Here is a 15,304-nt window from a genome sequence, read left to right on the forward strand (position 1 = left end):
TGTGAAACGCCTCGCCAAATACCACCTGGTTCCTCAAAGGCAGAGCCTGGGATTGTGTTTAAGATTCCCATCTGACAATTCAAAATGCTTTCTCCTGTACCTAATCTCCACCTTTTTAACAAAAGCAGTCCTATTCTAACTTGGTTAAACCTCTGTCGATCCCTTTACTGAATGCTAAAAAGAATTTCCCTTCCAGAAATGACTTACTCTTGTTTCATAAGCTCAATCAATTCTTTTATAATCCAAAAAATATACCTCGAAGTAAATCCCACAGGTTAGTAGTCCAAGCACTCATAATTTTTTTTGTTGTTTCTCCTGCCTTCAAAATCGCCACTCAGGGCATGCAGCCTGTCACAGACTCCTTTCCAGGGACCGAGGCTGATGAAGGGAAAAAAGAGAAGAAAAGACAAAGTCCAAATCTATATTCTCAATCAGATCTAGCATTCAACAGATGATTGCAAAGTAACAGATGTGGGTGACAACAGTCACCTGTTGAGGTCTAGCATCTTAACTAAGACGCCCATTGTGTCCAATCCATGTGTTAAAGATGCTCATACTACACCGACCATGTGATAATTAGGCATTGTTCACCAAACCAGGCATTAGGACTGATGTTAAAAAAAAAAAAAGGTGCCATATATGCAGAATGCAGATCTGATCACAGCAATAATAACGTTCCTTTTAGTTTATAAGGAGATGCTACTCCAGCCTATGTGTGAGTTGTCTTACTCTATTAGCACCATCTCAGGGAAGGTCCCACACTCCCCTGCTCCCCTGTTAGAATCGAGGAGTGTCCTCCCAAGAGAGGGATCCAGTTTAAGGATATAGGACAAGGGGCAATGGACATGGGATCTACTCAGTCTCTCTGGAATCACCAGCAGAGCCTGTGACAGAAAGACCCCCACAAAAATTGTCCTTTTCACATAGTTAGTGTGGCAAAATGTTGGTAACTGTTGAATCTGGGGATTAGGCAAAGGGGTCTATTGTTCTATTTGTGTGAATTTGGAAACTTCATAACAAAACATCTTTTTTTTTTTTCTTAAAGTAATCCTTTCCTTGGGAAGAACCTTCCCAGAGCCTTGTCTCAGTGAAGATGCCCATCCAGGAAGCAAGGATTAACAGAGGGCACTGGACTTCAACCCAGAAACCCATGACCTCTAGCAGTCCAGCTCTCTGGCCCCACACCCTTGAAGGTCCAGCCTTCCCTGACTCCCAGTCTATTTTATATTCTCCTCTCTATTTGCTCCTGTTGTACCCCTGATAGTCCTTGTCATTTTATATTTCCTTTGTTTTCTTCCCCATTCCCCCATGAATATGAGAACTCCTTGAGAGAAGGGGTTATGAGCTATCTGATGTTGAATCACCAACACCTAGTACAATGTCTACATTTAACCAGCACTCAGTAAATACTTGCTCAGTCAAGGAAGAAAGCAACTGACATTGATTAAGTATCTATTTATTAGCACTACCCATCTCCTGTTGTAAGGACAAAGTGAGCTCACTTAGCACAGTGGTTGGTGTGTAGTAAGCACTCATTTAATGGTAGCTGCTATAATAATTATCCTTATTACTACTATCATTTCTATTACCCACCTATTATATGGTGTCTAATCATCACCTGAAAGGTAATGCTCAGGGAGTTCTCAATCACACCATCACTAAGTAGCAGAATTCAAACATAAGACCATTTGTCGCCAAAACTCATGCTCTTAGCTCTGCATTATTCTCATCTATTTCTCAGGTCACTGACAACTCTAACATAAATCAATCTGTAGATGGGCCTAAATAGAGCCAGAAGACCTCAGTTGTGGATTGCTATCCTCACAGATAGGACATCAGCTTGTAAGAGGCAGGACACCTGTCACCTTCCATGGCTGAAAGGAAGAGTCATCAAACTGTTCCAGGCTGCTTAAACTCAATTTAATCCCTCGTTGAACAGAAAGAAACAAACAACAGTCCCTATAAGTTCATGTGGTTGAAATAAATGTATATTTCACTGAAGTCAGCAGTTTTCTCCCCAAATATGCATTAGTGTTAGTTTACTGTGCATACACTCTTTTTCCTTAGAACTGAGTTTAATCATGACTATATTAAATCACGTGGGTGCTGTGAGCCCAACAGCCCAGGTTTGGATGAATTGTTAAGAGAACACTGGACTGAAACAATTTCCCTTTCCTTCATCTGCATTTGAATTTCCCTTTCTCTAAGGAGCTGTGAACAGCAGCTGTCGTGTTGAGACCAAGTATGAGGGCAGACCAGCTGGGCAAGGCGTGCGCTAAGAGATGATCAGTCAGTTAGCTCTGCCTATTTCGCTAACTTGGTGATCTCAGACAAGCCATTGTAGGTCTTTATGCTTCTGTTGGCCCAGCCATAAATGAGAGAAACAACGCGCAGATGCAGTGAGATTGGGAGTTCATATTTGCAAAGTACCCTGAAAACCTATGTAAGAGTTAATAGGAATTTATTATACATGCAGATCATGCATCACATTAGACCCCACATTAGGAAGGTCCTGAGGAAGCACAAATTATCTGAGTTTCACTCTCGCATGCCACCCCAGCCCCCAGCTGAAGAGCCAGTGCGGGGGGTGGGGAGGGGTGGGGTTCAGAGCCAGCCAGTCAGAATGCAGCCTCAGGGTCCTTTTGGCTCCAAGAGATCCACTAAGTCCTCCTTGCCATGTGTTTTCCCTGTGAACTCAGCCAGGGATCTAGGCTTGGACTTCCAGGACCGACCTTCAAGACACCCCTTTTCTAAATCTTTTTCCCAGATCATCAGATAAAAGTGTAAATGCATCAAACAACTAGACTAAACTCACACTTGTAGCTTCTCCGGACCTTCGAGTAAAATTCAAAATGACCTGCCTGGCAGAGGAAGGGAAGCCCTTAAGACAACAAATGAACCAAGGCAGGGAGTGCATCGGATCCTAAGAAGTTTGCCAACATCCCAACTGTCAATGGTTTTACCTCCTCCCGAGTGTTTGGGACTTTCCTTAAAGAAGAGCAGCATGAGGAGCACCTGGGTGGCTCAGTCATTGGGTGTCTGCCTTTGGCTCAGGTCATGGTCCCGGGGTCCTGGGATTGAGCCCCACATTGGGCTCCCTGCTCAGCGGGAAGCCTGCTTCTCCCTCTCCCACTCCCCCTGCTTGTGTTCCCTCTCTCACCATGTCTCTCTTTGTCAAATAAATAAATAAAAATCTTTAAAAAAAAAAAAAAGAAGAAGAAGAAGACGAAGAGCAGCATGAGGGATCTTAAATAAATCCCGAGAAATCAGATATTTCCTTTTACAACAGCAAGCCTTCCTGGGAGATAAGAGCTCGCCTCCCACAGCCTCCACACACAAAATAATAAATAAGAAAATAGTGGGGGAAACAGGAAATAGTAGCATCAAAGAAGACTGAATTTCAGAAAGCAAAAGAGAACTTTCAGTTGGTTTAACAACTCCTTGACTCCATAGGTAAGTCTAGAAATTGTAATCGTAATGGAACACTAAGACAACTTCCCGAAGGAGTCCATAGCCCTTTCATGATGAACAAAAGGGAACAACAGATCAAGATGCCCGGGAGAGGTATGCACCCAGCCCTAAGAGTTAGGGAACCACTGCCAAATCCCTATTGAGGAAAAAAAATTTGTCTTACCCTTGTGTCCTGGGCAAGGGCTAAACATAACTGGTTGTGCAATGAGTTGATTAGGTGAATGAACACATGAACCCTGAATCAACTCCATCGAGCACACTGAGTTCTCTTCAAATAACCCATTCATGTTTTTAAGCTTCAGTTCAAGAATCCTAATCAGATATTATTTTTAGCCATGAAAATCTGAATCTGACAGATCCTAAATGCCACCTGACATCCACACTGGTGCATAGATCAGCCTGAATTGGAAATACCTGCACACTCACCATTGCAAGGAGAAAAGGTGTAAACACCACATAGAAATGAACATAGCCAGTCTTCATGTTTCCATGTTGGTCTCTAAACCTGGTACTGGGGCTCCTCACCTAGTCTGCCTCTCCCCACCTCACCTGCATTGCCACTCCCCACAAATAACGCTCTTATTCCATCAGTTTGCAGTAATCTGGTTAAAGTAATTTATATTAAATTATGAGCCGTAATCTTTCCAGAAGCATGTGCGTTTTAAAAATAGATCCATTAAGAAACTTCAATTGATCCTCATTGTGAAAGTTTTAGTTAAGTGTAGGTGATTTAAGAAAATATATATATTAGAACATCTTGGTCTTGGGATGCAAGTTATTGAAAGCAAATCAAGCTACTTCAAGCCAAAAGGGACTCTGTTTCATTCTTCTCTCTCCTGTAGACCATTTTAACTGCTTCTTTATCCACATAGCAGAATAAAGTCATCCCATGTTCTTAAGATTCCATGTTATAGTTCTAGAGACATACTGCCCATCCCTAAAAACCATTTCTAGTTTGTGGAGAGAAAATCTGACTGGCACAGCCTGGCTCCCTTCAGGGCCAGGGATATGGGGGGTGACTAGCTCAAATATGAATGCTCGGGTCCTACTTACGGGTAGGGAGTTGTGTTAGTTGGTATCTTAAAATCTGGATGGGCATCCTAAAAACTATCTCCTACAAGAGGTTTTCCTTCAGATCCTTTAAATCAGTGTTTTCCAAACTTCCCTGATGGTAGAATCATCAGATCCTCACCTGAAGAGTCTGAATCAATGGGTCTCAGATGGAACCTGTGATTGTCTATTTGTAGTAAACGCATCAGGTCATCTTTATCATGAGAGAAGCTTAGGAAACCCTTGCTGACTCAAAACACAGTGGCTCCCGTCTATACGGAAGGACATCTCTGAGCTGTGCACCCAGCTCCTCCATTCCACAAGTTATTCTCAAAATGTCTTGGCCTATGTACAATTCTCAATGAGCCTACTCCGTCCACAGTCAGATATCCTGGGAATCTTCTATCCTGAGTCATCTCAAAGTCTTGGGAAGTAATTGTTAAGAAGACTCAAAATTAGGGGCACCTGGAGGGCCCAGTCTGTTGAAGGTCCAACTCTTGATCTCAGCTGAGGTCTTGATCTCTTGATCTCAGAGTCATGAGTTCAAGCCCTGTGTGGGGCTCCACGCTGGGCAAGGAGCCTACTTAAAAAAAAGAAAGACTCAAAACTACCCAGACTTCAACCTTAATAGGAGATAGGGGTCCATTCTTTCAATGCCAGATGTAAAGCAAGGATTTAGGAAAAGAAACAGTCAGCTTTCCATACAGATTTCTCTCCCCTTCCTTAGAGATCAAAGTGATAAGAAAAAATTTCTTCCTTTAATAACTTCAACTGCCTTGGGAGAAGATGAACTTGGCATCTCTCACATTCTCCCTGCACTCCAATGCCACCATTACAACACACCTGGGGATTCTGGTCTCAGGCATTTTATCACAGAGCTTGGAAGGTCAATATGCCTCTCCTAGAACATCCCCATAAAGGGTCGATGGGGCAGTGATGTATGACAAACTACAGGCTTAGCTTTACCTATTGTTTTAAGCTCAAATAGTATTATCCTAAGGGAGAAAATGTGATGCTGGCTTATCTTTAAGTGGGGGTAATCAAAGAAAGAAAGCCACTAGTTACAACTAGAGTAAGGATCAAGCAACAATTACTGACAAATGCTGAAACCTTTTTCCTGGGTAAAGTACAGTTGAATTTTTGAAAAATAAGAAACACAAAAGGCCAATGAATATATGAAGAATTGTTCCACCTCAGTAGGTACACAAATTAAAAGAGCAATGAACTCAGTTTTTGCCTATCAAATGGGCAAAGATAAAAAAAGAATAATGCCCAGTTCTGGTGAGGCTGTGAGAAGGTGGACTGCTGTAGGAGTACGAACTGGCGCAATTTTCTCGGAAAGTAATTTGAGTATGCATTCGGAAAGCCTTTACAAAATGTATGCTTGTTAACCTAGCAATTTTGCTTTATAAGAATTTATCCTAAATAAACAAAAAAATTAAGACCAGTCATGAAGATTTTGGACAAGAGTATTCATAACAACATTCATGCTCAAGGCAAATGTATGGAGGAAAAAATACCCCAGCAATAGCAAGCAGTTGAGCAAACTGAGGCAGATGCATACACTGGATGCTACACACTGTTAGTAAAACTGATGAGGTACAATAATATTTACAGACGGGGAGGTATGTTGGCAAAATATGAAGTGAAAAAAGTAGTTACAGGAGGCATGATCTCATTTCATATTAAACAACTGAGGTAGATATATTTGGGCATGGCTGCCTAGTCCACGATCCATGATTTGGAATTAAGCCCCACCTACAATCCCTACCAAAAACGGTGCCCTGTTTTAATAACAACTTGACTTTGGCTGATTAATGGGAGAACCCAATTAATAGCCTGGAACTCTCTAAGTAGTAGTAATTTAGAAGTAAGAGACACAAAGACCGTGTTCCCATGATTGCTGACATATGAACTGAAGGGTATTGTCAAATCAAGGCTGGCTGGCCATCTTCATTCACCTGCAAATGGAGTAGGAAGCAGAGAACCTTGTCTGCAGAAAGGAGAGGAACAGGACAGGGAAACAGAGAATGTGTGCTTCGTTCCTTTGAGGGGTAGAAGGAGGGGTTTCATTGCCTCCCTCCTCTTCCTACTTTTAAATAAGTCCCCTTTAGTTGAGCTATCTTGAGTCATGTAAGAATAAACCTCCAAATTTAACATATTATTTCTGAAAGATGGGATTCCAGATCAATTTTTTGGTCTCACTTTTGCTTTTTGGGTTTTTTATTTTTTTTTTAATTATAATATGAAAGCCTACACTCCAGCCAGGATTATGCCATTAACTGAGTGACTACTGAATGTCATTCCACTGTCTAGATTCTGTGGGGATTTCAAGCAGGAAATTCCAGGCTTTCTGGAAAGGATAAGGAAAACTCATGGGGGTAAGACCAACAGAACTCTGTATCTGCCTACCTTGTGAATAGATGGCTCAAAACCTAAGTAAGAAAGACAAAATAATGACCTGAACTTATAAAGCCAACAAGTAGCAGCCTAGATATGAGTCCTGGTTCCGTGACATAGTGTGTGGGGGTTTGGGCAAATTGCTTAATGGTTTTTGTATCTCAGTTTCCTTATCTGTAAAATGGGATTAATTTCTATACTACCGACCCTCTGGCTGTTGAAGGATTAAAATGAGATGAGTCATGTAAACTTCTTAGTATAGTGCCTAGAACATAAAATAAACATTTGTTGTAGCCCCCAGAGGCCTGTTTAAGAAAAGAGGATTTCTCCCCTTCCAAGAGTTAGAATCACCCCCCACGCCAGGGCTTCTCAAACTTCAGTATGCCTATAAGTCCACCCCTGAGATGTTGCTAAAATGCTAATTCCATTCAGTAGGTCTAGGGTGGGACCTGAGAACTTGCATTTCTAACTAGTCCCCCTAAACCAATGCCCAATGCCACGCTCTGCCAAGCTGGTAGTGTTAACAATTCTGCCTCAGAGAAAACCTAACACATAAAAGCCTTTCATACCTGTTATCAGTGTGCAAAAGAATGGTCAATTAACTGGGAAACTTTAAGAGTGGAGTCTTTTGGTCACTTAGATGTTCTAGTTAAATTGAGGTTAATCACTACCACGGTTTCAGTCTCAGCTCCCAGAGCAACTGTTTCTAAAATATATTATTAGTTCACTTTTTTTGGCTTTGGTAAGTCCAGGACATAATTTAATCTTCCTTTGATGATTTGTGAGGCACTTCAGGCTTTTGCAGCGCCTTGGGTCATTATTCAGAACATTCATTTTCATTGCCCAGTTCCATAGACACAGGAGTTATAGGATAAGAAATTGGACTGAATTTTTCAGACTCAGAGCATAGGCTGAACTCTGTTGGAGGATTTTTACGTGTTTCAACTAACTCTTTGGAATGAGTGTCTTTTCTTGCTGTAAACTGAAATGAAGGGTGCTTTTCTGGTTGTGGGAAGGGCCCAGTTGTGCTCTGCATAGCTGACTTATACACAATGCAACATAATAATACCAAGCCAGGGATGGAACCAGGGCCTCCCTTAGATAGGCTGCCCTGACCGACCTTCTATGGAGAGGGCTCAAGCAAACATCCATAGCAGACCGTGAGGACCCCAGAAGCCATTTTTTCTCACCACTTACCCAAATGCGCCTTCCTCCCCAGTCTTGTCTTCACAAAAAATTAGGGCAGCTTCCAAGCCATTTCTCAAATACATAGACTCAGGGCTGCTACGACTGAACATTTAGGAAAGCTGTGTTTTTCTTTAGCTTGTGGTAGTTTTACAGAGGATTTCTGCTCCCTGGGGTGGTCATTTCTCAAGCCGTTTCAAACACAACAGCGGTTAGAAACCACATGGACCATGTCTAGTCTTGCCCAGCTATTTTTCTCAATTCAGTTCCATTCCCTTCCTTCTCCTCTATTCCCCTCCTTCCTTTTTCTTTTCTTCTTTCTCCTCCCTCCCAGCCATTCTTACTGAGGCATAACACATGGTGGTCCCACTCACCCAGGAAGTCACGTCTTCTCTCCAATGCTCACCCTTTGTTTCCAACCTTTGCCCTCTGAGCTTTCTCTGTAAACACTAGTTCCATTCTTGTAGGAAAACTTGGTCTCCTTTTGACATATTTAAGTCAGGCCCCACTTCTCCTGGATGTTTCTTTGATTCGGAATCTTTGTGAATGCCTGCTGGTCTCAGCGCACATTTGGGCTGACCAAAGACTGCTGACAAATGCTCCTTTGGGAGCCTGAGACATATCAAGTCCAACTCTCCCTTCCATTTTGGTCATCAATAGACATGGATGTGAAGGTCTGCTTGAACTGCCCTGCAGCACCGCCCATGCCCATCCAAAACAAACACAAATCTAACCTCAGGAGCTCTGAAGGATGACGGAGACCAGTTGTAGCCAACAGAAATATAACGTGAGCCCCAGACGTAACTGTGAGTTTTGTAGTAGCTACATGCTTAAAAAAAAAAAATAAAAAGGAACAAGTAAATTAATTTTAATAATGTACTTCAATCCAATAAATTAAAAATAATATCATTTCAACAAGTATTTGATGTAAAAAGTTATCAGTGACACCGATATTTTACATTCTTTTTTCCCTACAAAATTTTCAAAATCCCAGGCACATTTCAATTTGGACCAGCCACACTTCACTGGCTCAGTATCTGTACGTGGCTCCTGGCTCCCACACTGGAAAGAACAGAATGTGGCTATTTAGTGATTTTCATAAAGGAGCGGGGTGAGAACTTTTTCCACAGCGTATCATAAAGTCTACATCCTTAAAATCTTTTTTTAGACAATTCTCTCCACCCAAGGCCACTGCTAAGAATCTCTCTCCCCACCTACCCCCATCCCCTCTCTGCTCAGTCTCACTCTCCCTTTCTCCTCCTCCTTCAGAACTTGCCATTCCTGCCCCAGGGCCCTAACACTGAAAACTCTCCTGTGACTGTTTTTTCTCCTTCCAAAAATTCATCCTCCCGGAAATGTGGTGAATCAAACTGTCTCTTTTGTTTCCCGATTCGTAAGGGTTCACAGTTGAGCCGAGCACCGGGGTTTCTCGTGGGGGCCATGCCTGGGTGAGCACTGGGACTCCCCAGCCAGGAACAAATGAGCCACTCTTCAGATGCGTAGGGACTCCACCACAGCAACCGAATCTGCCTGCGGTGAAAAAGCTCCAGCTACCCAGCCCACTTTCCAGAGCCCTTCTCAGGATGGCTGCCAGCAGGGCAGCTCTGACCAGGAGGGTTAAGGCAAGAGAAAGAATTCTGCTCCACTGCCAACACCGGTCCCTCCCGCCAATGCCTGCAAGTCTTGGGAAGGAGAGGGTGGGGGAACATGGATACAAAGCAGCCCTCCCTGGACCCCAGTTTTATTATAGTCAGCTGCAGGGGCTACAGAATTAATCGTGATCTGTTTGTACAGCTTTTCTGTCGACACCAATTATATCTACTCTCTGCTTCTCTTAGACCCAGATGTGTCATCCCCCAAAGACATGGAGCTTGAGTTACAGCTTCCGGTGGTGGGAATGGATTTGTTCATGTTCAGTTCTATCCCCCTGAAGATTCCTTATGAAACTCACAGTTTTACCTCATTAAGTTGGGATGGAGATGGCAAATTCTGCTCATAAGATTAGCTGCTCTATCTATGGAAAATAGACACACATAGTAACATCTAGGTGAGCAGTTTTGACCTTCTTAAGACATTGTTGGATCCAACTGAATGAACCTTCAGTATTACTCTATCCGCACAAAAGATATGATTGGACCATACAGGATCTATCCCCAAATGACCCAAATTATCACAGGATCGGGAGAGGCCTAAAGCTAATCTCTTGAACCCAATAGTTTTCTAAATCAGTGGAGTACGGGCAGAAAGGGGTCATCCAGGGAGAGAATGGATTCGACCTGCATTCAGTTCAGCATATTTCCCCTCATATCAATCTCTCAGAGAAGCCTTGGGCTTCAGAGAAACCTGACTACTCTTCATACACCCTCTGTATCTAAACATTGAAAATATCTAGGGCGCCTGGGTGGCTCAGTTGGTTAAGGGACTGCCTTCGGCTCAGGTCATGATCCTGGAGTCTCAGGATCGAGTCCCGCATCAGGCTCCCTGCTCAGCAGGGAGTCTGCTTCTCCCTCTGACCCTCCCCCGTCTCATGCTCTCTCTCTCTCAAATAAATAAATAAAATCTTAAAAAAAAAAAAGAAAGAAAAAAATATATCTAAGAAATATCGATTGTTCTTTTCATTTTCCCCTGGTTGAATCGAGTCATTCTAACATTGAATGGCTTTTTAATATCTTTGACACAGTCCTCCTCCTCTGCCTGCCAATAATATAGTGCATTATTTGCCTGGTGAATTTTCTCATTTCTTTTCTCAATTCAGCAGCCAGAACTGCTTCTCTCTAGTTGGCTGAAGTTGAGGATGTCCACTCTTGCTGACTTTTGTGCCTGTTCCTTGCCAAAAATCCATAATATTTAAGGTTTTTACATTTTTCTCAGCTTTTTTGAGAGGGTATTATCTGTGGCCAGAAATTCAGTGTTTCCTAAATTTACTCTATGGTTAAAAAGTACCTAACACAGGTCTCTACTTCCTGGCAATCCTCAAGAAATATTTGTCAAGTGAGACAAGTTATGCAAGGATTCTATACACAATCCAATTAACTGAAAGATGTTTTGTTGCTGTTGGTAAGTATAGGAGCATGTCCTTCTGTGTGTGGTACAGAGCTAGTTCATTTATGATACTTCTCTCTGGTGATCTGCATGATGATAATTTCAGAAACATTTAAGAGGGTTGCCGTCCAGTGGAAAAGGTGTCAATGAACTAGAGGCAGCCACTAGCTAATTGTGTTCTTGGAAAGTCACTTAATATTCATGAACCACATTTATCTTTGTCTGTTAAAATAGGAGATTGGATTAAATCAGTGGTTCCCAACGCACAGGTCTCACTTTGGGGGCCTCCAAATCCCTGAGCTCTCCAAGTCCATGTGTTCACTTAGGACATTATAGATGAAATAAATGACATGCTTCACTCATATAGCTGTAGTTATTTGTTTCAAATATATGTAATTACTGTTCTGATTAATAAAGATTTTTTTTAAAGAGTTTATTTATTTGAGAGACGGAGAGAAAGAGAGCATGAGCGGGGGAGTGGGGGAAGAGGCAGAGGGAAGGGCAGAAGCAGGCTCCCCACTGAGCAGGGAGCCCGATACAGGGCTCAGTCCCAGGGCCCCAAGATCATAACCTGAGCCAGGGCAGACACTTAACCAACTGAGCCACCCAGGCGCCCCTAAAGTTTAAATTCATGTAAATGATTATTGAATTCATAGGGCCATATTGTAGTTATGCACCTTCTCAATCCACAGATGCTACAATGTTAAGTCCTACAGAAAGAGAATCCAAGACATGTTGAGGTCAAAAAGGGGTTCTCACACTTGAAAAGGCTTAAGAACCTTTGTGTATAGTGATCTGTAAGATCTCTTGCAGCAATAAAATTTTGTAGCTAAACATTTCTATTTTGACAGGGGGTTCTTCCGTGTTCTAACTCAAAGACGAGTAAAGGAAATATCTGAGCGTGGAGAAGACTCGGAGTAACCATCAACTCCCACCATGCAGGCCAGACCTCCCCTGGTCACCCTGCACTCTAATTAACTGCAAAAGCTCTTGCAGAGGAGAGGAAAATTCCAGATGGGGGCTATTACTGTCTTAAAAGATTTCTTGAGACTTTTTTTTTCTCTTCTCTGTTCCATTTAACTGTCAACTCACTTCTGGCTCTATGTTTCTGGAATAGTCAATCTACATAAATTATGGCAGCCAAACATAAAGCAGGTAATCTACTCTCAATTATAGCCAAAGTGTTTTAACTTGAAACCAAGAAGTCTTTTCAAAATAGGCACATGCAAATAGTAAGCAAATTATACCCAAACCACAAACCACTTCTGGGAACCATCTAATTATTTTTTTTCACCTTGACAAAAGCCTTGGGATAATCCTGATGGTGAGAATTATTCCAAGGTTGTAGGACCATATAATCGTTTATGTAAGAAGCCAAGTTTAATGATTATAAAAATAAAAGGATATAATATCCTTTTAAAATTTTAGTTCCAATATAGGTAACATACAGTGTTATATTAATTTCAGGTGTACAATATAGTGATTCAACAATTCTATACATTACTCAGTACTCATCACGATAAGTGTACTCTTAATTCCCTTCACCCACTTTACCCATCCCCACACCCACCTCTTCTCTGGTAAGCATCAGTTTCTATAATCTATAGTTAAGAGTCTGTTTTTTGGCTTGTCTCTTTTTTTCTTTGTTCATTTGTTTCGTTTCTTAAATTCCACATATGAGTGAAATCATATGGGATTTGTCTTTCTCTGACTGAGTTATATGACTTTGCATTATACTCTCTAGATCCATCTGTGTCATTGCAAATGGAAAGAGTCCATTCTTTTTATGGCTGAGTAATATTCCATTTTATATATATCACATCTTCTTTAGCCATTCACCTATCAATGGACACTTGGGCTGCTTCCATAATTTGGCTATTGTAAATAATGCTGCAATAAACATAGGGGTGCATATATATTTTGAATTAGTGTTTTCATATTCTTTGGGTAAGTGCTGGAATTACTGGATCATACGGTAATTATATTTTTAAGTTTTTGAGGAAACTCCATACTGTTTTCCACAGTGGTTGCACCAGTTTGTATTCCCACCAACAGTGCACAAAGGTTCTTTTTTCTCCCCATCCTTGCTCACACTTGGTGTTTCTTGTGGTTTTGATTTTAGCCTTTCTGACAGGTGTGAGATGATGTCTTATTGTAGTTTTGATTTGCAAGTCCCTGATGATGAGTGATGTTGAGCATCTCTTCATGTGTCTATTCACCATCTGTGGGTCTTCTATAGAGAAATATCTGTTCATGTCTTCTGCCCATTTTTTAATGGATCATTCGGGGTTTTTTGGTGTTGAGTACTATCAGTTCATTATATATTTTGGATCCTAATCCTTTATCAAATATGTCATTTGCAAATATCTTCTCCCTTTTGGTAGGTTGTCTTTTAGTTTTGTTGATTGTTTCCTTCATGATGCAGAAGCTTTTTATTTTGATGTGATTTCAATAGTTTAATTTTGCTTTTGTTTCCCCTACCTCAAGAGACACATCTAGAAAATGTGGCTACAGCTGATGTCAAGAGAAATTACTGCCTGTGCTCTTTTCTGGGATTTTTATGGTTTCAGGTCTCACATTTAAGTCCTTAATCCATTTTGAGTTTATTTTTGCAAATGGTGTAAGAAAGTAGTCCAGTTTCAGTCTTTTGCATGCAGCTGTGCAGTTTTCCCAACACCATCTGTTGAAAAGATTGTCTTTTTCCTATTGCATATTCTTGCTTCTTTTGTTAAAGATTATTTGACCATATAATCATGAGTTTATTTCTGGGCTCTCTATTTGGTACCATTGATCTATGTGTCTATTTTTGTGCCAGTACCATACTGTTTTGATTACTGTGGCTTTGTAGTATATCTTGAAATCTGGAATTGTGATCTCCAGTTTTGTCCCTCTTTTTCAAGATTGCTTTTGCTATTTGGGGTCTTTTGTGATTCCATAAAAATTTTAGGATTGTTTGTTCTTGTTCTGTGAAAAATGCTGTTGGTGTTTTGATAGGGATGGCATTAAATCTGTAAATTGCTTTAGGTAGTATGGACATTTTAACAATATTGGTTCTTCCAATCCATGAGCATGACTATCTTTCCATTTGCTTGCGTCATCTTCAATTTCTTTCATCAGAGTTTCATACTTTGCAGAGTATAGGTCTTCTGCCTTCTTGGTTAAGTTTATTCCTAGGTATTTATTCTTTTTGGTGCAATTATAAATGGGATTGTTTTCTTAATTTCTTTTTCTGCTACATCGTTATTAGTGTATTGAAATATAATGGATTTCTGAATATTGATTTTGTATCCTGTAACCTTACTGAATTCTTTTATCAGTTCTAGTGGTTTTTGGTGGAGTCTTTGGGGTTTTATAAATATATGGTATCATGTCATCTGCAAATAATGAGTTTTACCTCTTCTTTACCAGTTTGGATGCCTTTCATTTCTTTTTCTTGTCTGATTGCTGTGGCTAGGAATTCCAGAACTATGTTGAATAAAAGTGGCAAGAATGGACATCCTTGCCTTGTTCCTGACCTTAGGGGGAAATCTCTCAGTTTTTCACCATTGAGTGCGATGTTAGCTGTAAGTTTTTCATCTATGGCCTTTATTATTGAGATGTATTCCCTCTAAACATACTTCATTGAGGGTTTTTATCATGGATGGATGTTGTACTTTGTCAAATGCTTTTTCTGCATCTACTGAAATGATCATATGGTTTTAATTCTTTCTCTTGTTGATGTGATGTATCACACTGATTGATTTGTGAATATTGAACCACCCTTGTATTCCAGGAATAAATCCCATTTGATCATAGTGAATGATTTTTTAATATTGTTGGATTCAGTTTGCTTATATTTTGTTGAGGATTTTTGCATCTAAGTTCATCAGACATGTTGGCCTGTAGTTCTCTCTTTTTTTTTTTTTTTTTTTGTCATGTCTTTATCTGGTTTTGGTGTCAGGGTAATGCTGGCCCCATAAAATGAATTTGGAAGCTTTCCTTCCTCTTCTATTTTTCAGAATAGTTTGAAAAGAATAGGCATTAACTCTTCTTTAAATGTTTCACAGAATTACCTGTGAAGTCATCTGGTCCTAGACTTTTTTGGGAGTTTTTTGATGACTGATTAAATTTCATTGCTGGTGATTGGTCTGTTCAAATGTTCTATTTCTTCCTGTTT

The sequence above is a fragment of the Leptonychotes weddellii genome, chromosome 10 (assembly GCF_054177405.1).
Source record: "Leptonychotes weddellii isolate Sample4059 chromosome 10, ASM5417740v2, whole genome shotgun sequence".
In the NCBI taxonomy this organism is placed as follows: domain Eukaryota; kingdom Metazoa; phylum Chordata; class Mammalia; order Carnivora; family Phocidae; genus Leptonychotes; species Leptonychotes weddellii.